Source organism: Lissotriton vulgaris, chromosome 3_1 (assembly GCF_964263255.1).
Source record: "Lissotriton vulgaris chromosome 3_1, aLisVul1.2, whole genome shotgun sequence".
Taxonomy (NCBI): domain Eukaryota; kingdom Metazoa; phylum Chordata; class Amphibia; order Caudata; family Salamandridae; genus Lissotriton; species Lissotriton vulgaris.
In genome coordinates, this window is record NC_141689.1 from 469,534,605 (window position 1) to 469,557,816 (window position 23,212).

Sequence of the window (23,212 nt, forward strand, 5' to 3'; positions counted from 1 at the left end):
CGTCTGACTCAAGGGCCTGCCGCCTTGTGGGAGGCCCTTTACCCAGCAGAGCAAGTTGCCCCAGCAGCTTGTACCCTCCAATGGTCTGACCCAAGCAGGAGGGGTCGGATGGCGCCAGGCCCTCAGATGCTGCTGCCCAGCAGGTCTATAGGCGCCACCCCTCTCTGCCCAACACATTTCCACAGCAGCTCGGAACGACTGTTCCGAGGGGTGCTGCTGCCGCCAGGCTCCGACACCCCTGCCCCTCACTCAGGCTGTGCCTTGGCCCGCCTCTCCCTCCCGGGGGAGATGGCTGGACCCGCCGGTGCCCATGCGACCGCACCGCTCCACACCCCTCCAGCGAGCCCTCCCACCCAGGCAGGCGGGCTCCTTTCCCTGGAATGCACCCGAGAGATGGAGGGGTGCGCAAAGGTTGCCGGTTTGGGAGATGGGCACTCGGCTCCCACCCCGTCATCAGGTGCGGCTACCTGGTTGATCCTGCCAGAAGCATCTGCTTGTCTTAAAGATTAAGCCATGCACATGTAAGTACACGCGGCCGGTACAGTAAAACTGCAAATGGCTCATTAAATCAGTTATGGTTCCTTTGATCGCTCCAACTGTTACTTGGATAACTGTGTTAATTCTAGAGCTAATACATGCCGAGCGCTGACCTCCCGGGATGCATGCATTTATCAGACCAAGACCAATTCGGTCTTGCCCGGTCGCTTTGGTGACTCTAGATAACCTCAGGGCGATCTCACGTCCCCGTGACGGCAAAAATACATTTGAATGTCTGCCCTATCAACTTTCTATGGTACTTTCTGTTCCTACTATGGTGACCACGGGTAACGGGGAATCAGGGTTCGATTTCGGAGAGGGAGCCCTGAGTAATGGCTACCACATCCAAGGAAGGCAGCAGGCATGCAAATTATCCACTCCCGACTCGGGGAGGTAGTGACGAAAAATAACAATACAGGACTCTTTCGAGGCCCTGTAATTGGAATGAGTGCACTTTAAATCCTTTAATGAGGATCCATTGGAGGGCAAGTCTGGTGCCAGCAGCCACAGTAATTCCAGCTCCAATAGCGTATATTAAAGTTGCTGCAGTTAAAAATGTTGTAGTTGGATCTTGGGATTGAACTGGCGGTCCGCGGTGAGGCGAGCTACCGCCTGTCCCAGCCCCTGCCTCTCGGCGCCCCCTTGATGCTTTTGACTGAGTGTCCTGGGGGTCTGAAGCATTTACTTTGAAAAAATTTGAGTATTCAAAGCAGGCCGGTCGCCTGAATACTTCAGCTAGGAATAATGGACTAGGACTCCGGTTCTATTTTGTTCGTTTTCGGAACTGGGGCCATGATTAAGAGGGATGGCTGGGGGCATTCGTATTGTGCTGCTAGAGGTGAAATTCTTGGACCGGCGCAAGACGAACCAAGACAAAAGAATTTGCCAAGAATGTTTTCATTAATCAAGAACGAAAGTCGGAGGTTTTAAGACGATCAGATACCGTCGTAGTTCTGACCATAAACAATGCCGACTAGCGATCCAGTGGCATTATTCCCATGACCCGTCTAGCAGCTTCCGGGAAACCAACGTTTTTGGGTTCCGGGGGGAGTATTATAGCAAAGCACAGACACCCCACCGCAGTGGGGGGTTAACCGAATGGCAGTGCATCCCCGGGGTGGTACCACCCCTCCCTCGAAAGGCCCTTTTGCCAGCTGGTCTCTCTCGTGCCAGACTACCGGCCCGACCGGGGTTCGGGTGACCGAGGAGTGGCCCTTCTCGCGCGGCAGGGCGGCCTGAAAGAGAAGGGGGCGAGGGCCTGCGAGGGGACCCCGGCTCCCCTTGGTGGGAGGCATGCAGCTTAGGGAGCCGCCGGGCTCTTTCCTTCCGGCGCCTCTGACCCGGGCCAAGAGTGGGGTGAGCTGATCGCCAGCCCGCCGGCACGGGAGCTCCCTGCTCAATTTGAAGCCCCGCTCACTGGTGGTGTGGTCCCTCTCACGGGACCGCACTGCCTTCTGGGGGCTGTAGTTCCTAGCGGCGTGCTGTCCGCAGTCCAGGGCAAGAGGAAAAGGCTGTGTGACAAGTCCCATCGGTCCTGGAGAGTGCGGCAAGGATGGTGCAGACAAAGGTATGCAACCCCAACGAACTGGAGCGTCTTGCGCTGCGGGAGCTACCCGCTCAATTTGAAGCCCGGCTCGCTAGTGGCTTGGCCCCTCTCGCGGGACCGCACTGTCTTCAGGGGGCTGTAGTTCCTAGCGGCGTGTGGTCCGCAATCCGGGGCACGAGGAAAAGGCTGTGTGACAAGTCCCACTAGTCCTGGAGAGTGCTGCAAGGATGTCACAGACAAAGGTATGCAAACCCAACGAACTGGGGCGTCCCAAGTCCTTTTGATTGAAGCTCACCCCGCGGGCAGTGTTAGGCCGGTAGTGTCTCCTAGCGTGCCGGGATTGGGTCTTCTCGGAGTCAGGTTGCTTTGGAATGCAGCCCAAAGCGGGTGGTAAACTCCATCTAAGGCTAAATACGGGTGCACGATCGATAGCCAACAAGTACCGTAAGGGAAAGTTGAAAAGAACTTTGAAGAGAGAGTTCAAGAGGGTGTGAAACCGCCGAGAGGTAAACAGATGGGGTCCGTGCAGTCCAACCTGAGGATTCAACATGGCGGAAAAGTCGGTGGCCCGGGAGTTTCGGATCCCCTCCGTGGGACCGGCGCTCAGGTCCTACCCGGCCCATACAGGGCGCATTTCCTCTGTGGAGGTGCGCCGCGAGCGGCTCCGGGTTGGCTGGGAAGGCATCCACAGGGATAACTGGCTTGTGGCGGGCGAGCGTTCTTAACGACGTTTCTTTTTGATCCTTCGATGTCAGCTCTTCCTATCATCGTGAAGCAGAATTCACCAAGCGTTGGATTGTTCACCCACTAATAGGGAACGTGAGCTGGGTTTAGACCGTCGTGAGATAGGTTAGTTTTACCCAACTGATGATGTGTTGTTGCAATAGTAATCCTGCTCAGTACAAGAGGAACCGCAGGTTTAGACATTTGGTGTATGTGCTTTGCTGAGGAGCCAATGGGGCGAAGCTACCATCTGTGAGATTATGACTGAACACCTCTAAGTCAGAATTCCCCCTAAACCGTAACGATACCGCAGCGCTGTGGAGCCTTGGTTGGCATGGGATAGCTGGCCTCTCTCAGGGGGCCGGTGCGTAGAGCCGCTAGCTTGGGGACCGGAGTGCAGACGGCAAGGTACCGCCTCCATCGCCCTTAGTGCACCTCATGTTCGTGGGGCACCCGGTGCTAAATCATTCGTAGGCAACCTGATTCTGGGTCAGGGTTTCGTAAGGAGCAGAGCAGCTACCTCGCTGTGATCTAAATAGTCGAGAAAAATGGGCTCCCGGGCAGGCCGACAGGGAGAGGACATGGCCTGGGCTTAACCCTCTTTGGTTCCAGCTGAGGGTCTGGGCTCTGGGGACGGGGTTCCACCGGGGCCTGGGGAGACTCTCCCCGGCCTTGCTAGGATTCATAACCTGGGACCGGGCCCGGGGCTTGAGCTCCGTCTGGCAGGCCCTGGGGTGCATGAGCCCCCCGTCCTGCAAACCATCAGAGAGTCTGGGTGCTGGAGACCGGGGTCCACCGGGTCCTGGGGAGGCTCTCCTGGCTAGGGTTTGGAAGTCTGGGGCTTGAGCTCCATCCGGCAAGCCTGCTGAGGTTCCGGGCATTCATCGGGGCTAAGGGAGGCTCTCCCCAGCCTGGCTAGGGTATGGAGGCAGGGACCGGGCCCAGGGCTTGAGCTCTGTCCGGGATGCTATGGAGTGCTGGAGCCTCCCTGTGCTAGAAAACAAGCTGAGGCTCCCCGCCGGCCTGCCTGGGTGTTGGAAGCAGGAACCAGGCCTGTCCAGCAGGCCATGGGGTGCTGGAGCCTCGCCATCCTGCAAGCCAGCCGAGGGTCTGGGCATTCATCGGGGCCAAGGGGGGCTCTCCATAACCTGGCTGGTGTTCAGAAGCATGGACCGGGCCTGGGGCTTGAGCTCCGTCCAGCAGACCATGGGGGTGCTGGAGCCTCCCCGTCCTGCAAGCCAGACGAGGGTCTGGATGTTAATCGGGGCCAAAGAAGGCTCTTCCCGGCCTGGCTAGGCTTAGGAAGCAGGGACCGGGGCTTGAGCTCCGTCCAGAGGGCCCTGGGGTGCGTGAGCCCCCATCCTGCAAGCCATTGGAGGGTCTGGGAGCTGGGGACGGGGATCCACCGGGTCCCGGGGAGGCTCTCCCCGGCCTGGCTAGGATTCGGAAGCTGGGCCCGGACCTGGGGCTTGAGTTCCATCCTGCAAGCCAGCTGAGGTTCTGCGCATTCTTCAGGGCCAAGGGAGGCTCTCCCTAGCCTAGCTAGGGTTCGGAAGCTGGAACCAGGGCTTGAGCTCCGTCGGGCGGGCCCTGGGGTGTGTGAGCCCCCGTCCTGCAAGCCATCATAGGGCCTGGGCGCTGGGGACGGGGGTCCAATGGGACCCGGGGAGGCTCTCCCTCGCCTGGCCTGGCCAGGGTTCAGAAGCTGGGACCGGGCCCGGGGCTTGAGCTCCTTCCTTCGGACGCAGGGGTGCGTGAGCCCCCCGTCCTGCAAGCCATTAAAGGGCCCGGGCGCCGGGCCCGGTACTTCTCAGCCAGGCAGGCATCCGGATACGGGCCACAACATTAGGCCCGAGATCCGCCCGGCAGGCAGTCATCCTCCAGGCATCCAGGCCCGAGAGCTCCAGTGGTGTTCCCTGTGCCTGAGGCCCAGCCAGTGCCCTGCGTAGGCATGCGGGAGCCCTACCGTAAAGGCTCTGGTGGGCAGCTGAGAGCCCTTTCGGTCCCGGCCATCAGGTCACACCTTTCCCCTCGGCCATCTGGTCGCACGCAATGCTTTCCAATGGGGTGACCAGATGGCCGGTCTTCCCTAGAAGTCCCGATGAGGTGCCATTTGTCTCCCCGATCCCAGTGAGGGCTCCAGGAGGTCAGGCGCCTCTACGCCCTAGGTTCCCTCCATCACTCTGTGCACACAGGTTCCCAGAAAGAGGGATAGCCTTCCTCCGGATTACTAGGGGCAGGGCATGCCCGGACTCCCTTCCCGGGCTGATGGTTCTCTGCTGGTGACCAGATGGGCTATGCTCAGACAACACCTCTCCTCCATCCGAGGGGCTCCGGCCCACGGCATGGCAAAGTTCCCAGGACGGGCTCCATGGTTCCCGGGCAGTCTTCCCCCGGGCGTTGGGGGCTCCCTCCTCCAGGCCAATGGCATGGCAAAGTGCCCAGGACGGGCTCCATTGGTCCCGGGCAGTCCTCCCCCGGGCGTCCGGGGCTCCTTCCTCCAGGCCAATGGCATGGAAAAGTTCCCGGAATGGGCTCCATGGTTCCGGGGCAGTCCTCCCCCGGGTGTCCGGGGCTCCCTCCTCCAGGCCAACGGCGTGGCAAAGGGCCCGGGACGGGCTCCATGGTTCCCAGGCAGTCCTCCCCTGGGGCTCCCTCCTCCGGGCCAACAGCGTGGCAAAGTACCCGAGGTGGGCTCCATGGGTCCCGGGCAGTCCTCCTCCCGGTGCCCTGGGCTCCCTCCTCCTCGCCAACGGCATGGCAAAGTGCCCGGGACGGGCTCCATGGTTCCCGGGCTGTCCTCCCCCGGGCATCTGGGGCTCCCTCCTCCCGGCCAACGGCGTGGCAAAGTGCCTGGGACGGGCTCCGTGGTTCCCAGGACGTCATCCCCCGGGCGTTGGGGGCTCCCTCCTCCAGGCCAATGGCATGGCAAAGTGCCCAGGACGGGCTCCATTGGTCCCGGGCAGTCCTCCCCCGGGCGTCCGGGGCTCCTTCCTCCAGGCCAATGGCATGGAAAAGTTCCCGGGATGGGCTCCATGGGTCCCGGGCAGTCCTCCTCCCGGTGCCCTGGGCTCCCTCCTCCTGGCCAACGGCATGGCAAAGTGCCCGGGACGGGCTCCATGGTTCCCGGGCTGTCCTCCCCCGGGAATCTGGGGCTCCCTTCTCCAGGCCAACGGCATGGCAAAGTGCCTGGGACGGGCTCCGTGGTTCCCAGGACGTCATCCCCCGGGCGTTGGGGGCTCCCTCCTCCAGGCCAATGGCATGGCAAAGTGCCCAGGACGGGCTCCATTGGTCCCGGGCAGTCCTCCCCCGGGCGTCCGGGGCTCCTTCCTCCAGGCCAATGGCATGGAAAAGTTCCCGGGATGGGCTCCATGGTTCCCAGGCAGTCCTCCCCTGGGGCTCCCTCCTCCGGGCCAACAGCGTGCAAAGTGCCCGAGGTGGGCTCTATGGGTCCCGGGCAGTCCTCCTTTCCGGTGCCCCGGGCTCCCTCCTCCTGGCCAACGGCATGGCAAAGTGCCCGGGACGGGCTCCATGGTTCCCGGGCTGTCCTCCCCTGGGCATCCGGGGCTCCCTCCTCCAGGCCAATGGCGTGGTAAAGTGCCGGGGACGGGCTTCATGGTTCCCGAGCAGTCCTCCCCCGGGCATGCGGTCCTGAGAGCTCTGGTGGTCCTCCCTGTGCCTGAGGCTCAGCCGGGATCCCAGAGTCCCCAGGAAGCGGAGCACCCGAGCCCTGCCCTGCGTAGTCATGCGAGAGCCCTACAGCAGCTGGGAGTACTATCGGTCCCGGCCATCTGGTCGCACCTGCCCCCTCGGCCATCTGTTTGCACCCAATGCTTTCCAATGAGGCGACCAGATGGCCGGTCTTCCCTGGAAGTCCCGATGAGGTGCCATTCACCGCCCTGATCCCAGGGAGGGCTCCAGGAGGTCGGGTGCCTCCGCGCCCTGGGTCCCCTCCGTCACTGTGCCCCCCTGAGCCTCGGGGTATGCACAGGTTCACAGAAAGAGGGGTAGCCTGCCCCCGGATTATTAGGAACAGGTCCAAAGGCCCCAGGCTCAGTCTCCTGGCGTGCCGCTCTGCCAGGGGCTCAAGATGGGATTCTGCCGGGCCCGGGGAGCATCCCCCTGCTTGCCTGGGTTCAGGAGGGTGGCCTCCCCACCCCGGGCTCCGTCCTTGGGCCAACCATGTGGCAGGGTGCCTGTGACGGTCTCCCTCTGGCCCGGGGAGGCTTCCCCTGAGCCTCGTGGCCCGGGAGCACCGGTTGGATGCAGGGTTGGGTGCTCTGGCCCTGGGCGTCGTCCCCCTTCCTGTTGCTGTGCCAAAGGCCCCCGAGTCGGGGTTCTGTGGAACACAGGGAGCCCCCCTCACTTGGCTGGGTCCAGGAGCTCCGTCATGAGCACCACAGCGCTACTGGGGCGTGGCTTGGCATGCAATGGCGACGGAAACTAAAGGGTAGAGCTTCGGCCGGAGCTCCATTTCCACGGGCCAGAAATACGTCCCAGTTCCTCGCAACCGGCGCATATTACAGGCGGAGCACCCCGGTATCGCCCTTCACCCACCTACCAACTTTGGGGAGACTCGGCTGCTCCTGGCCGCTCCGGACCTCCCCTCGGCTATCATTGCCGCACTGGAGGCCGCGGGGTCGGCGACCGAGATGATGTGAGGCCGGGGATCACTCCACGAAACTAGGCCTGGGGGCGGGGCCTGTGCCGGGAGGCGCTGGAGGCCCCCGACGGACACGGGGACCGGGCCCGCACACTCACGGTGCTACCCGCTGCTGACCCGCATGGACGATTCTGCACCCCACATATCCTGCAGACAACAAACAGGGAGAGGCCCGAACAATGAGCCTGTGAGGGACAATGGTGGAGAGACCCGGAACACACTACAGAGGCACCCCCAAGGCATACACCGCCCGGGGCAACTGCGGAGACACTGCTCGTGCTGTGCGGAGGGTAAGACAAGCAGAAGGCATACTTGCCCCTGCAGCCAGTGGGTCCGTCGAAAACGCCGCCTTCACATCACGCATCACAAGCACGACCATAAGAAACAGAGGATCGCACTGGAACACGGGGCCAGGGAGGACCCCCAGTCACCCAGGCCCAGCCCCAGGAGGCTGCGACCAACCACAAGGGGATCTGGTGCCTGCTGATGGACATCGGTGTATTAGCGCAGCACACTATTGGCCGCCTGGCACCCCGGGGGATCCGGGACGTGAAATTAAGCCAGGCGCACGTGGAGCGCCGCGACGGAGGAGAACGTGGCCGGGTGGCGAGAGGGGCCCTGTGTGGTAGACTGAGGCGGGACGATGTACCGGCAGAGACAGAGCACGGAGCCTTCCCATACTGAGGAGACCAGGGATCGTCGGACCCAGGATGCTGAGGTGAGATGCTAATTGCCCCCCCCCCTCACCCCAACAACCTCGTCCTCCTGAGGACCCCCACACCACACACAACCGGCAGCCCTGTGGTACCCATGTGTCCGGAGCGGAGGAGAGCCAAAGGGTAGAGGATATCGCACAAGGTGGCACAGGAAGGCTCCACGAATAACACGATGATAGTTTGCACACTGTCTACCTGTGCTATGGGTTGAACCCTGCCACACAGACACTGCACGGATGCTGCTGATGGCACACAACGCCCTGACCTACGGCGGCTGTACCCAGCGGGAGTTGTGAACAGCACAAGGTGCTCGAGACGAGAGCGCTACACAACCCGGAGACTCCCAGAGATTGCCGCACACCTGAGATGGTGCTTCTTGAACCATCAGCCGGAACGACCCCTGCCATCGGGGATCCCAGCCAACACCGGCTACCCTACTCATCGCCCTGCCCATGTCTGGGGGAGTGAAGACTCGAACTGGCATTGGGGGTGCATCTTCCAAGGGGAAAATGGATAGGTTATTGAAGCAGACGGACCAGGTGGCGACAAAACTGGACACTGTACTGGCCGCCATGGAACGGCTGTCAGAATCGCTCCAGCTCACCCGCACCTCGCTGGAGACCAAAATAGACAGTGTGGCGATTGACCTCTACCATCTTAAAGCTGACCACAAGAAACTAGCGGAACACACCACATCACCGGGGAGGGCACACTGACAGATCTGGGGCCCCGAGTAAGCCAGGCCGACAAACAAGTGCGAGATCTCCTAAACAGGGTGGAATTCCTGGAAGACCGTGCAGAAGATGCAGAAGGGAGGGCACGAAGGAACAACATCCGACTAGTAGGTGTACCGGAAAGATGGGAGGGGAGAGACCCCACGCAGCATGTGGAGGACTGGTTGAGAGTACTGCTGCCGGAAAGTCCCCTGTCGCCGCACTTCCTGGTGGAACGTGCGCACCGAGTGCCGACGAGGCCTCTCCCCACGGGATCTAATCCTAGACCACTGCTCTACCGGGTTTTGAATTATCGTGACCGTTATACAATCCTACGTGAAACCAGGAAGCTTGTAGATGTCCAAATCGACAACACTAAAGTGATGTTCTTCCCAGACTATGCAGTACAGGTGCAGCGCCAGAGACATTCCTATCTGAAAGAGACACGTTAGTGATAAATTCCTTACCTTAGAATGTCCCCAGGCGTCAGACTGGATCCGGAAACTTTTGCGTAGCAGTACCCCTGCGCGTCGGTAGGCGTCGTCTCCCGCTCCGTGTCCGTCGTCGGCGTCGTGGGCGCCGTGATGACGTCGTCGGAGTACTTAGACGCCGCCTCCGCGTGCTGACGTCAGTTCTTCTTTTTTCCGCGCCAGCAAGCTCATATCTGGAAAAAGCAGTACTTCTAGTCACTTTTTGACTAACCTTTTTTGATCCTTTTGATCATCTTTTCGAAGTCGTACGACTCCGATCGGTGCCATAGGGATGCCTGGATTCAAGCACTGTAATGATTGCGACCGCATGATGTCGGTTATGGATCCTCACCACCTGTGTTTGACTTGTCTAGGGGTCGACCACGATGACAAGGCCTGCTCCGACTGCCAGGTCCTCTCTTCGAAAGTCAGGCGGGAGCGGTTCGGCAGGCGACTCGAACTCCGGCAGTTGGCCCCGCGCCGCGAGAGGTCCCGGTCCCACGGGAGGTCGAGGGACAGGTCGTGGGGACAGAGCCACCACAGCTCGGGGAGTCGGCACCACTCCTCCGGGTCGAAGTCGTCGTCAGGTAAGAAATACAAGAAGTCGAAGAGGCGTCATCGCTCTACTGACCCCCGACGCTCGCACGACACGGCCGGGGGTTCAGGTGACACAGCCCACGCGGCTTCGCCGGAGTCGCGGGTGTCGCGGCCTGCTCCACACCCTCCGGTCCCTGGGCAAGACGCGACGCCGGGGGAGATTGAGCGCTTCCTCATGGCCATGAGGAACCTCTCTTCCTCGACGGGTTCCGCGGCGCCTTCGGGCCCAGCAGACCCGTCGGGGGTCCCTATCGGGTCGGGGGCTTTGGCCCGACGCCGCAGCGCCTTCGGGCCCGGCGCCGCAGGCCCCCACGGTCCCGACGCCGTTGGCGCCTTCGGGCCCGGCGCCGCAGGGCCAAACGGTCCCGACGCCGCCGACGCCTTCGGGCCCGGCGCTGCGGGACCCCACTGGACCCGCTTCGGGATCTGGGTCATCGCTGGTGGACCTTACGACCCCCCCCCCGGCTTCGGTCCGCCAGGTGTCACCTCCGGTGCCGTCCTCGGGCGGCGCCGTCCCCGATGCCTCCCTCGCTCCGGTTCTGACGTCGGAGCGGTGCCGCTGGACGCCGCTTGGGGAGTTTTACTTCACTGAACCGGCCCCATTGGTTGACAACCCTGAATTTCAGGAGATGGGTGATGAGGAGTATTAGTAGGGGTCTGAGGACCCTCTGACACGAGAGTGTCAGCCTCTAGAGGACTGGACAGGTGACCTTGGGGATGCCAGTGGTCTGGACACCTCTCCAGACACTGGTTTTGTCTCGCCTCCTACCGTGGCTTCGGAGGAGGGGGCAACCTACAGTGTGGTGTTGATGAGGGCTGCCAAGGCCTTGGGCCTTGAGCGCCCCGTCGCGGCTGTGAGGACTAACCTTCTCACTGAGGTCCTTAAACCGCAGTCATGCCCGACAGAGCCTCTGCTGCTGTTTAATGAGGCCTTGACCGAAGTTCTTTTGGGCACTTGGTCCAAGCCCGGTACGGGTTCGCCCGTAGATAGGAACGTGGCAAGACGCCGCTGCCCGGCCCCGGGTGACCAGTTTTCCTGTCCACCCATCCCACCCGAAAGCCTGGTCATCCAGGCATCCACTTCCCAGACCGCATTCCCGTCTGCTCCGCCAGACAGGGAATCCAAGAGGTACGAGATGTATGGTAAAAAGGTCTTCTCCTCCCTTAGTCTGGGACTGTGGTCTTTCAACACCGATACGGTCACGGAACTACTTCCAGAGTGTCCGTTGGAGGTACGGGCCAAACTCGGCCAAGCCCTTGTGGAGGGCCGGGATGCAGCCAGATATTCTATCCATTGTGGGCTGGATACCACCGACTCACTAGGTAGAGCGATGGCAACGGCGGTGGCAATTAGACGCCACGCCTGGTTGAGGTCCGCCAACTTTTCGGCTGATATCCAAAACACATTGATGGACATGCCGTTTGATGGCCGTCGCCTTTTTGGCGACAAGGCAGACCATGCGCTTGAGCGCTTTAAGGACTCCAGGGCTACGGCCAAGTCCTTGGGCCTCTCTGCCCCGCGCCAGCAAACGGGTGCCTTTCGCTCCTTTCGTGGCCAGGGAAGGGGCGCCCCCACACATGCTGCCAGCCACACGCCGCAGACTACCATCCAGCGCGGTGGCGGCCGTGGAAATCGCCGTGGAGGCGGTCGGGGACAACAGCGAGGCCAGTCCACACTCTCCCCCGCAGCATCCGCCTCTAAACCCTCCTAGACCGTGCTTTTCGGCCCATGTGGTGCCAGTGGGGGGCAGGGTTCACCATCACCACTCTCACTGGCGCACTGTCACTTCGGTGGGTGCTGCAGATCGTCCGAAGGGGCTACTCCCTCCCCTTTGAGACGCCTCCTCAAGCCATGCCACCGCAAAACCACCGCGTATCGGGGCATCATTTGCGGCTTATTCAGGAGGAGGTTTCGGCCCTCTTGGCCAAGGGGGCTATTGAGCGCGTTCCTGGGCCAGAAGTAGGACATGGTTGCTACTCCCACTACTTTCTGGTACCCAAGAAGGGCAAAGGGGGCGTACGCCCTATCTCGGACCTCCGGAACATCAACGGCTTCCTCCGGAAGGAGAAGTTCAAAATGCTGACTCTGGCTCAGGTCTTAGCTGCCCTGGACCCAGGAGACTGGATGGTAGCGTTGGACTTGCAGGACCCCTATTTCCACATCCCCATCCTGCTGGCCCACCGGCGCTACCTGCGGTTCACGGTAGGCCACGAGCACTTTCAGTTTACCCTGCTCCCCTTCGGCCTTACCAGCGCCCCATGGGTGTTCACGAAGGTGATGGCGGTGGTCGCAGTTCATCTGCGCAGGTTAGGGGTTTCTTTCTTCCCCTACCTCGACGACTGGTTGTTGAAGGCGGGCTCGCCCCAGACGGCCGTCAGCCACCTCCAGACGACGGCAGACCTCTTGCACCAGCTGGGGTTCTCCATCAATGTGCCGAAGTCACACCTGTGCCCCTCTCAGAAGCTCCTTTTCATCGGAGCGGTTCTCGACTCGGTGCAGTTTCGGATTTACCCACCCGAACAGCGGGTTCGGGATATACAGGCTCTGATTCCAATATTTCAGCCTTTATCCTGAGTTTCGGTCAGGTTGACGCTGCGGCTTCTGGGGCTGATGGCTTCCTGCATCCTTCTGGTGCATCACGCCCGTTGGTGGATGCGGGCTCTGCAGTGGGACCATAAGTTTCATTGGGCCCAGAATCAGGGCAACCTGTCTGACCATGTCCTGATCTCGGAGGGCACTGCGAGACAGCTGCAGTGGTGGCTCACGGACCGCGATTGGGTCAGCGGCAGATCCCTCTCCCTTCCCCAACCGGAGCACGTAGTTGTGACGATTGCTTCCCTCCAGGGCTGGGGAGGCCACATGGGAGAGGCGGAGATCAGAGGCCTCTGGTCTCCGGCGGAGTCCCGGCTCCATATCAACGTTTTGGAGCTGCGGGCGATTCGTCTAGCACTGAAGGCATTCCTCCCCTCTGTCCGGGGAGTGTAGTGCAGGTGTTCACGGACAACACCACCGCCATGTGGTACTGCAACAAACAGGGCGGGGTGGGGTCGTGGACCCTCTGCCAGGAGGCTCTGCGCCTCTGGCAATGGCTGGAACATCAGGGCGTGACCCTGGTGTTTCAACACCTGGCAGGTTCTCTGAACTCCAGGGCGGACAAACTCAGCCGCTGGTGCATGATGGATCACGAATGGCATCTGAACTCGGACGTGGCGCAAGGCCTCTTTCAGCAGTGGGGAGAGCCTTGGTTAGATCTATTCGCCACCGAAGAGAACGTGCAATGTTATCATTTCTGCGTGTTGGACTTTCCAAGGCGGCACTCGCTCAGAGACGCTTTTCGCCACGAGTGGAGTTGCGGCCTGTTGTACGCCTTTCTGCCTATACCTCTTCTGCCCAGAGTGCTGAAGAAGTCAGGCGCGACCGGGCACAAGTCATCCTTCTGGCTCCGGACTGGGCACGAAGGTACTGGTATCCCGAGCTACTCAGTATGTCAGTCGATCCCCCGGTTTGTCTGCCTCTTCAGTAGGACCTTCTGTCGCAGCAGCAGGGGACGGTCCTCCACCCGAACCTGTCCAGTCTCCACCTCCATGCTTGGAGATTGAGCGGCAGCAGTGGAGGCCATTTGACTTGCCTCCTGAAGTCTGTAACATCATTCTGGCAGCCAGGCGTCCCTCCACAAAGTCGGTATACGCCTTCCGGAGGAACAGATTTGTGGCATGGTGCACAGCAAAGGCTGTGGATCCTCTTTCTGCCCCTCTTTCTGAGGTTCTTCTCTTCCTTCTTTCTCTTGCCCAGCAGGGCTCTGCTCTGGGCACTGTCAAGGGCTACCTTTCTGCTCTTTTAGCCTTCTTGAGGCTGCCTGATCACCCTTCTTTGTTCAAGTCCCCTATTGTTAATCGATTCTTGAAAGGCATCACACATACGTTCCCTCCTGTTCCCTTTGTGATGCCTCAGTGGGACTTGAACCTGGTTCTTACTTTTCTGATGTGCGCTCCCTTTGAGCCACTTCACAACTGTCCTCTCTGCCTCCTTACGCTGAAGACAGCCTTCCTGGTAGCCATCACCTCTGCCAGGAGAGTGAGTGAGCTCCAGGCTCTATCCTGTAAACCTCCTTTCCTTTCGGTCCATCCGGACAAGGTTGTGTTGAGGACCAGGCCCTCTTTCCTGCCCAAGGTAGTCACAGCCTTCCACATTGGGCAATCCATCACCCTGCCCACCTTCTTTCCGCCTCCGCATCCCTTGAGAGACGAAGAGGCTCCACCGTCTGGACCCAAAATGTGCGCTCTCATTCATCTGGATCGCACACACCAGTTCCGGGTGGATGACCAACTCTTTGTTGGTTACGTGGGTGCTAAGAAGGGGAAAGCGGTGCACAAGCGGACCATCTCACGGTGGATCATCTTGTGTATCCAGGCATGTTACTCCTTGGCTAAGAAGGAACCCCCTGTTGGACTGAGGGCTCATTCCACTTGGGCCACAGCGACTACAACTGCCTTGGGCCGAGAAGTGCCCTTACAGGACATTTGCCAGGCGGCTACGTGGGCCTCGCTACACACGTTTGCAAGACACTATTGTCTGGACAGCCAAGTCCGGAGGGATGGCTTCTTTGGCCGTTCCGTCCTCCAGGACTTTCTGGTGTGATTATTGGTTCGCAGACCCACCACCGGGGTTGGTATTGCTGGGGTATCTATTCTAAGGTAAGGAATCTATCACTAACGTGTCTCTTTCAGATGCACAAGTTACTACTTGTGTAACAATATATCTGTAAGAGACATTAGTTAGTGATAGATTCCTTACCGACCCACCCATCCTCCCCGTTCTGCGAACCGATATCTAGGGTTAAGGTCATCCCCTTTCCGGGCCCTAGTTTCAAGACACCAGTGTGGGTTTTTAGCATAGCTCTGCGTTTCTGGCACGGAAAAGCTGTGTCTAAGAACTGACGTCAGCACGAGGAGGCGGCGACGTCATCCTGGCGCCCACGACGCCGACGACAGACGCGGAGCTGCAGACGACGCCTACCGACGCGCAGGGGTACTGCTACGCAAAAGTTTCCGGATCCAGTCTGACGCCTGGGGATATTCTAAGGTAAGGAATCTATCACTAACTAATGTCTCTTACAGATATATTGTTACACAAGTAGTAACTTGTGCTCCTGGCTGTGAAACAACGGTTGCGCCAAATTGGACTTAAGTACTCCCTCCTCTTCCCCACCAAGCTCAGGGAAGTAGCACAAGACAAAACACATTTCTTCACTAGTCCGGAGGAAACTGAGGCTTGGCCGGACAGCGGTGTGGATACAACACCCAGACGTGCGCAGGGATCCACGACCACGGCACGCACCCGAGGATCGTGGCGTCGCCGCAGACACAGGACGCCCTCAACCCATCAATCACAAAGGTCAGAGACCCACTCCCCATCCCGTGGAACTTGTCCTACAGGAACAGCAAGATGCCCTCCGGAAAGTGATGGAAATCAGCGGCTCACCAACATCGGAATCCGTCATGGTAACCAGCCCCCGGGCTTTCCCGAGTGATGATGAAGCTATTTACGGTTTAACTGTTTCTCAGAAATCCATCGAGCGACCGGATGTAACACCACAGACAGCGGATTTGCTTAATTAACGAACACCATTAGTCCTCATCAGGGTGCACGTGAACGACAATGTCGCTCAGACCTCCGGTCAAGCGGGTACCCCAACGGGATTGCAGACAGTTGAACACCCGGGGCGGGGCCATCGATGCGGCCTCCGACTGCAGGCACAAGACACAGTGAGTACTACTCTTGACACTTGTTTGGGGGTGCAATGCCCCACTGGGGTTGGTCCCCAACTGCCACCACCTGCTGAGCTTTGACTTTTGGCGACCCAGCCAAAGGTGTGTAATGCAAGCCTACACCATCTATTTGATTGTGGCCGGCTCTAAAGGAGCATACGCATGGAAAAGCCATGCCAGAATAGATTACCATGTTTCTTTGCTGGACATTACTAGTCTCCCAGGGCCCGTGGAGGGACGATGTCTACTCTGCTGATCGTTTTGTCCTGAAGTCATGACTGTGCCTGTTGTATAGCACCCCCCTGAACTGAAAACTTATTCATCTCGCTAGAGAGTTTGGACGGCGGCATGTTTAGCAACGGACCTTTGGCATTTTTTATTGGTTTAGCCCCTTGCAGTTTGTTGTGCTTTCAACCCCCCAACCCCTCTGTTTTTTGGACAATTTAAACAAGTATCAACGAGGATGTCTTTGTGGGAGAACAGTGGAAATGTACAGAGGTCCCGGGGCGGGCTCCTGGGGCGGAGGGGTGGAGGGAGACGAATGTGGGGAGAACCTATTATGGTTAAATGACTGCGATAAATATATGCACCTGGAATGTTAGAGGCATGCACACACCATCGCGCAGGTATCAACTTCACTCCTACCTCAAGCGTCACCAAGTCCACATCGCCCTTCTCCAGGAGTCACATTTGAATAAGGCAGAAGTGCAAGCGCTGCGCCCCAGATGGCGTGGGCAACTTTATGCCTCCTATGCCCGCGGAGCGCTGTTGTGGGTGAGACCCGGGACCCCCTTCACGGCCTCGCACACACACATAGATCCCGGGGGCAGATTCGTGATAATACGGAGCAAACTGGACGGGCAGCCGGTGGTGTTAGCCTCCATATATTCCCCTAATACAGATCAGGGAGATTTCTTAGCGCAACTGTCCGCGAAGCTGGCGCCTTGGCCTGGCGTCTCTTGGATATTGGGAGGTGATTACAATTGTATACTGGATGTCACGCTAGACCGCTCCTCCCCACCCGTTGTCGGCACGCCAACGCATGGAGCTATGAAAGCACTCATCAACTGGGCAACACAATGGGGATTACATGATGCCTGGCGCACTCACAACCCCACCTCCAGGGCCTACTCCTACTATTCAGGAGCACACAATCCACATGTGCGGCTGGACAGATACAGGATATCCACAGACCTTCTTTCTCTAGTGACAGACACGTACTATATGGGTCGCACCCACTCCGATCACATCCCACACATACTGAACATAGCATGGACACAGCCATACCCGCCCGTGCCCACCTGGAGGCTGCAGCCAACCCTACTTCTTGACGCCCCCTTCCGCGACTCCCTTTCCGCACAAACGGTGCAGTACTCTGAGGAGGACACTGGCACAGCGTCCTCCCCCCAGATTGAGTGGGACGCCTTCAAGGTCGTGCTCAAGGGACACTGCCTGGGCACGCAGGGGCACATACAGAAACAACTAGAGAGGGACCTGACGCGCATAGAGTCTGACCTACTCCGACGGGAACAGGAAGCGATCAGTGGTGCGAATGCATCACTACACACGGCATGCGCTGAGCACGAGAGGTTACTAGAGCGGCTATGCCATGTCAATTACGCAGCCCACTCGGCGCGCACGCACCACCTTGGTGGTAAGCCCGGCAAATTATTGGCCTGGCTCATCAGACAGGATGACCGCTCGGCGTCCGTATCCGCAATATATACGGATGAAGGCGAGGTGGTGTACACGCACAGCAAAATACATGAGGCCTTCACGGGCCACTACCGAGCTCTATAGTGCTCCCAGCTCAGATTCCCTGCCGAGGATATTGCGGACTATCTCTCGGGCATACAGCTGAAGAAAGCAACTGCTGCGCAGCAGGACGACCTGGGGGCGCCGCTCACGTCCGACGAACTGCGCGCCACCATTTTTGCATTATCGAACGGTAAGTCCCCAAGTCTGGACGGGTTGCCTGCCGAATATTATGAGGCTTGCTCAGATATTCTGATCCCAGAACTGCTGAAGATGTATGCGACGGCCACTGATGATTCCGCTCTCCCTCCCACGCTCAACAAGGCAACGCTTATTTCCCTCCTAAAACCAGGCAGAGACAGCGGGCCCGATTCACAGAACTAACTTAAGACAAAATCCTACACTTACTACCATTTTGGTATTCACAGAAGGCACTTACTCATTTTGGTATTCACAGAAGGCACTTACTCATTACGGTATTCACAGAAGTTAGGAGCCCTAACTTTAGGACTCCTAAATGCCTTCTGTGAATACCGAAAGTCTTAAAATTAGCAATTTTCTAAATTAAGTAGTAGTAAAGTTAGGACTCCTAAATTTCGGACTCCTAAATGCCTTCTGTGAATACCGAAAGTCTTAAAATTAGGATTTTTTTCAATTTAGTAGTAGTAAAGTTAGGACTCCTAACTTTCGGACTCCTAAATGCCTTCTGTGACTACCGAAAGTCTCAAAATTAGGATTTTTCTCAAATTTACTACTACTAAACTGAGACAAATCCTAATTTTAAGATTTTAAAGACTTTGTGCTTGCAGGGAGGAGTTATCTCCTCCCTGCAAGCACAGATGACATTCTGGAAGACCCTCCCCTTAAACGTGCCCAGCCGAGTCGCACTGACAAAAACAATAGTCCTGCCAAGACTATTATACTACTTTGCCAACATCCCTGGTTATGTTTCGACCCGGATATTTCTGGAACTGGAGACATTGATTCGGAACCTCATCTGGAACGCGGGAGGGTCCCCTGTGGCATTGACGAAACTCTATGTGCCCACGGAGGCTGGTGGCCTTGCGGTTCCCAGCTTGGAACTGTATTACCTGGCGGCTCAGATGCAATGGGTGACGGGATGGTTAAGTGGCAGGAACTTAGATGACACCGCCACAGATGCTGTAACCTGGACACACACGCAAGTGTGCACGCTGTTCCACCCTATGACTAGGACTCCACTTCCGACGCAGATTCACGTGACCGAGGCTCGCAGATGCTTCCTGCGTTGCTTGAAATTGACATGTAGGGTGAAGCCCTATGCCCGGGCGCTTCCGCGCCTGGGCACACCCAGAGATGGAGGAGTAATAACAGAGTCAATGTTCGACGGGTGGGTGCGGGCTGGAATGGAGACTCTAGAGGATCTATATGCTGATGGCGCCCTACTTCCCTTTGGGACTCTGGCTGGGGACACTGGACTGCCGGCCGGGCGGTTTCTCCTTCACGCGTCTATCACACGCACGCTGGCGCGCCCCTGGGGAGACTTGACTGAAGAGCCGCAGACGAACCACTTTATGCAATGCCTCCATGTCATGGGCAATGGCTCCCACGTGGTCCACTGGCTGACACAAGCCCTCCTAATGCACACACAGCGATCCACACAACAGCTCCGAGATAAGTGGGCGGCGGATAGAGGAAGGGTATGGACGGACAAGGAGTGGGCTGTGGTGCTGTCCGGCCCGGTCAATGTCCCACGCAACTCACACTTTAAAATCATACAATTTTATATACTACATCGCTCATATTTGTCGCCAGATAAGATCAACAAATACTTCTCGACTATCACCTCTGCGTGCCCCAGATGTTCCCTGGTTGGTGCGGATCTCCTACACATGCTTTGGGCCTGTCCCGCCATATTACCATATTGGAATACGGTGACTACCCTACTGAAGCGGAGCACCAGTAACGACCTGCCGCACACGTGGGAAGCCTGTCTCTTGAGACTGTACAAAAGGACCAAACTCAATAAGGTACTGACCAGGTTCCGGGACCTGGGACTCATCACAGCCAAACGCTTGCTCACTAAGTGGTGGAAAAAGGATGGACCCCCAAAAGCCAAACATTGGTATACCTCCTTCGACAACTGGACGAGAGCAGAGGGTGTCATACTACACAGGGAGGAGATGGCGGGACTGAGAAAATTCCCCATTACGCAACTCTGGGATGAAACCCTGAAATCCTTCCAACAGGCGAGCCTGGATCAGGGAGTCACTTAATGGTGCCCCTCTCTGAGCCGACCCCTGACAATGGCTAGGATGAAATACATTATGCTCCCACTACCACCTTACTGCCATGGTCGAACGGAGGACACAACACATTCCAGGGAGATGGGATGCTGCTGCGTAGCTGTGATGTGACAACAACCTAGAATCCCCACCGCTCTGGCACTGACGCTCTGATGCCCATCGGTCAATGTCGGACCTCTTTCCACCCCCCTTCCCCTCCCTCCATGAAGTGAGCTCGCCCTCCTCACGACCACAATCACCCCGTGCCACTGTCATACCACTGACCCATTACCTCAACAGAAATACATTGACACTCCTTCCACTACACTGATCTGCCATCCTCATCCTTCCCCTTTAGGAATTGTCCCCCCTTTTCGTTTCATTCTTCCACCCCCAGTTCAGTTGGGGGGCCATGATAATTCCCCCCCCCCCGACGCATTTGTTATAATGTTGAGAATATGGTATTAGATCCATGCAATGGTTTACTCCAGACCAAACGCATGGCGATCCCGCGAATGGGGGATATAACACATATTATTTGAAGGAAGGGACCAGGGATAGACACACGGACGCATGAACATGCCGCCCCATACCACATCCCTATGCCTCGGCTTACAATGCCCTTAACGCCATGCAGCAACACACTTGCTACAGATTTCAGTGCCTATTGCGCAATTCATCGACTGTATCAAAGTACTGTGGTGTGTCAGAAACTCATTATCTAATATCATTGATTAGCATCGTTGTTATGGCGTGAAGCAAATTATGAATAACATTGCCTTAAATGTGTATTTTATAGACAATAATTGTTGGAAAACTAATAAAACCTATTCAAACAAAAAAAATGAGCACCACAGCGCCACGCCCAAACCCATTTGACCCCCTGCAGCGAAGGGGTTATGCAGGAGAGCTTCTTCCATCAGACAACATACACACATACATACAGATACATATACTGAGAGTAACTTTTTTGAAGAGCCTCTTTTAGCCATTGCATACTGTGTTCCAGCTAGCATTGAATAACATAGCTGTCCATCCGCATTGGTAGAGGCTCACAGCTTTTCCGAGACTGAAGCAGCCTGAAAGACGTGCCTCTCCTTAGTCTCGCACACACAGATATACACTGGATGTGCAACCAATCCCCACTCCCACTCGTATACAAATGTTTAAATTCTGTCCTGCATAGCCTCCCGCCACTATCCAGGGCTCCCCTGTCCATCTCTCTCTGGTGCTTCCTCACTTGTCCCTGTCCTCTGAGTTTTTTTATGGTGTTTTTTTTCAAAGTCCCCACAGCCGTGAGGTGCTACCAGGACACTCTCTTTTACCATTTACCGTTCTGATATGCATATTGTCAGCTACAGGGCCTTGCCAGAAAGATTAATATCCACAAGACCGAAGATAGTGCCCCTCCACTCACCTAGGGTACAATCCCCTCAAACCATCAAGGGACACTAAAGGTAGATTAATACCCCAAGGAAGTGAAGAGACCTGGATGGACCACCAAGACTCTAATATTCAGGTGGGGAGAACAGGGCTAATCAGAGTCTTCAGGTAGCGCTGTAATAAAAGAAGGACACACATACAATAAAGAGAATACTGTGAGGCAGGTTATAACAAATTATAAATTGTCAGCTTAATCTGAACAGCCTAAAGTTATATGCTTTTTCATACTCACATAGGGAGATGATTCCGAGATAACATCAGGTCTCAAGTGTATGAATTTCCAATAGAGCACAAAACGAACAGCAAAAAAAAAACAATGTTCCTTTCCCATACACAGCCTGTGTACAAAGGGGAAGCGCAGGGTTGGAGGAGTAAAAACACCTCGTAGTGACCACGTCCACAGAAGAAAGCAAATAACCTAACTAGCTAGCTAAGTTGTTATTTACTCAGAAGTTCCAAATGTTAAACCAAACAAATGTGAATGTTCCACAAACACAACTCTGTAATATTCTTAAGCCCGTCCTTTAGAAAGTACAGTTCCTTGAAGGTGGAATGGGCTAGTTGCTCACCTTGCGCCAGATAAATAAAGTTTGTGTTCGTCAGTCACAAAAAAAAAAAAAGAATATGGGCCATATGTATCAAAGGGTTTTACCCATTCTGTGTCTATGGGAAAATGTGTTCATACATATGTTCTACCACAGCGCTCCCTCGCACTATGAAGGATGGCGTGTAGATACAAAAGAAGTAAAACAGACGGGGCTGTCCAGCCCGTAAATGCCACTCAATGAACTTTAAGTAGAAAATGAACTCGTTCTCACTACTAGGACAGCGGAGAACGTCCAGGCAAGAATCAGCGTGACCTCGCGCTCAAAGTATAATGGAGGGGAGCGGGAATTCAACCAGCGCGACCTCGCGCTCACCGCAGGATGGGAGGGAAAAGGGAGTTTGAGCAAGATGTAGCGCAACCTCACGCTTACTGCAGGAGAGGAAGTGGAAAGGCAGCAACGGAGATTCCAAGTAGTAATCCGAGAGGCATGAAGATTCGAAACCGGGGGTCACAAACTGGTGCAGGTAACAAGAGGGTGGTCTTAGCAAAAAAGCCAATCACCTGAAAATGGGAGCTGGCTGCTTATATGTTAAAAAATGTCACCTGATCATGAAGCACTGCAGCATGGGAAAGCATATAAGTGAATTGCTACCTTAGTGCATTATGGGAGTGGTAGTGTTTGGCTATCATCAGGAATGGACACTGTACTGGAAGCCTGGCGGTTAACAGTTCTCCCCCCTAAAGGCCTAATCACGGGTCTTGGTTTTGAGGGATATAAAGCATGGAATCTTCTCACCAGCAAGGGGGCATGCACATTCTCAGCTGGTTCCCAAGTTCTATCTTCTGGGGCATAACCCACCCAATCTACAAGGTATTGTAATTTCCCCCTATATCTTCGAGAATCAACTATTCTTCTGACTTCATAATCCAGTTCCCCTTCAATGGTGATAGGAGGAGGTGGGGGTTCAGGACATGAGGGGACTACATATGGTTTGAGCAGAGAAGTATGAAAAACAGGATCTATGTTCATCTCACGGGGGAGTTCTAATTGGACTGCCACAGGGTTAATGATACGCCGTATGGCATAAGGGCCCATATATTTAGGTTGTAACTTTCAGGGCCCTGAGATCCTAAGGTTTTTGGTGGATAGCCAGACTTGATCTCCAATAACATAATCAGGGGCAGGTCTTCTATGTTTGTCAGCTTGGGTTTTCACGTATTGTTTAGCTTTGAAAACTTCTTGTTTAGCACATTCCCAAATGAACTTAAGGAGATTGTGATGTTCTGCGACTGCTGGTACATCTGATCACAAGGAAGAAAGTCGAAGAGGGAGGAATTTAGGGTGAATACCTGTAGTGAAGTAAAAAGGAGAAATCTTAGAAGCAGAATATGTGGAGTTATTATAAGCGAACTCCGCCAAGGGGAAAGCTTGAACCCAATCACTTGTGATGGTACTCAGCAAACATCGG

At 56.6% G+C, this 23,212-nt stretch overlaps 1 pseudogene; it reads left to right on the forward strand.

Moving 5' to 3' along the window:
* The first annotated feature begins 464 nt into the window (after nucleotides 1–464).
* LOC147726634 (18S ribosomal RNA) lies at nucleotides 465–1,633 on the forward strand (annotated as a pseudogene).
* The last annotated feature ends 21,579 nt before the right edge of the window (nucleotides 1,634–23,212 follow it).